Source organism: Myotis brandtii, unplaced genomic scaffold (assembly GCF_000412655.1).
Source record: "Myotis brandtii unplaced genomic scaffold, ASM41265v1 scaffold576, whole genome shotgun sequence".
Lineage (NCBI taxonomy): Eukaryota > Metazoa > Chordata > Mammalia > Chiroptera > Vespertilionidae > Myotis > Myotis brandtii.
Genome location: NW_005370156.1, coordinates 1,052,591 through 1,054,337, shown reverse-complemented (window position 1 = coordinate 1,054,337; position 1,747 = coordinate 1,052,591). Strand labels below are relative to the sequence as shown.

Here is a 1,747-nt window from a genome sequence, read left to right as displayed (position 1 = left end):
GTTGTCTGTGTCCATTGGTTAGGCTTATATGCATGCATACAAGTCCTTTGGTTGTTACCATAATTTTTTGAAAAGTAAAAGGGAGGCCCTTGCTTGTGTGACTCAGTGAACTGGAGGGTCTTCCCCTGCACAAAAGGGTCTCCGATTCAATTCCTGATCAGGAAACATGTCTAGGTTTCAGGTTCACTCCTCAGTCAGGATGCATGTGGAAGGCAATGAATCGATGTTTCTCTCACACATAGATGTTTATCTCTCTCTTCTCTCTCTCTTTTCCCTTCCTCTCTCTCTAAAATCAATAAACATATCCTCAGGTGAAGATTTTTTTTTAAAGTTTTAAAAAAGTGAAAAGGAGAAAAGATGCCAGCACTGGGAGTGCAACCTAAGAACATTCAGGCCAGTGCCAAAAAGTAGTGTGGCCCTCAGGTGTATGTCTCAAATAAAAAGGACCATCTCTGACTTTCATTCCCTGCCTGAGACATAAAAACACTCACACTATGTCACATGCATAAAAGCTTGCTTTCAACCTATGGTCAAAATGTCTCCTTTTTATAACTGAATTTACACAGCTCCATCACAACAGCTCAAAGAATAATAATTGACTTTGGAATATTCATAGATAATATTCCCCAAGGGTGAGGGGGCAAGAGTACATGTGGCTAAATCCATTAGTCCACTTAATTAGGATTAATTAAGTCTTGCTTGAAAGAGAGAAATGGAACAGAATATAGTCACTTTCAGAAAAGACAGGACAAATCATAAGAACATCCATACCATGTACTGAACACCTACTATAAGCTAGTGCAGTGCCATCACTGCTGCTCACCGCTACTCCTGGCTCCACCTTGCGGGCACTGGAAGGTTTGCAGGTCACCCCACCACCACCTAAATCCCAGGTCTGGCTAATGAGCTTTAAGAAGGAGTGACAAGTGTCACTTCCAAAGGGAAGCATTTAGTTACTTGTGCAAGATTCTCCAGAGACCTCTGGTGATCCTGCAAAGAGATATTATATACCCATTGTTCAGATGAAGCAATTGAGGCCAAAATATCATACTCGGTAAGGTAGCACTTATGATTAAAGCACCAGGACTGTTCTCTTTCCCTTGAATAGAATTCTCCCTTTAACATTCATGTCTCATTTGACCATTAAGAACCATTATGAGTCATTTTGGTCACATCCAAGTGGCTATAATGTTCTTTCTCCTAAAGATAAAAAAGATTTCTCTGCCTCGCTTCACTAGCCTCTGAATAAGCACCATCTTTCCGGAAGAACAATCTTCTTTGATAGGCAGAGGCCATCTGAGCTCTTGAATATAGGATCTTGCACAAAAGGCTCAATGTCCTAATACCCACGGTATAATATGAGGGCAATCATGACCCTAGTGCTCTGTCTCAGGAGGAGTTTGTTCATAGACACTGCACAGCCAGAGCCTTGCTTGGGTCCTGAGGAGGAAGTCATGTTCTTAGGGTCGGGATTAGTGGTGATGGAGGAGGGTGGTAGGTTGAGGTAGGGAGGTGGATCAGCACAGAAGGAAAACCATGTGAGGACACAGGGAGAAGATGGCCAGCCACCTACAACCCAGAGAGAGTCCTCAGGAGAAGCCAATCCTGCCCACATCTGATCTCAGATTTCTGGCAGAATTGTGAGAAAATAGATTTCTGTTGTTTAAGCCACTCAGTCTGTGGTTTCTTTCTTTCTTTCTTTCTTTCTTTCTTTCTTTCTTTCTTTCTTTCTTTCTTTCTTTCTTTC

General features: G+C 42.1%; 1 protein-coding gene across 2 annotated transcripts in view; it reads right to left on the bottom strand.

The window, feature by feature from the left end:
• FRMD4A (FERM domain containing 4A) overlaps positions 1 to 1,747 on the bottom strand; it is a 608,042-nt gene that overhangs the window by 540,550 nt on the left and 65,745 nt on the right. The window lies entirely within an intron of this gene.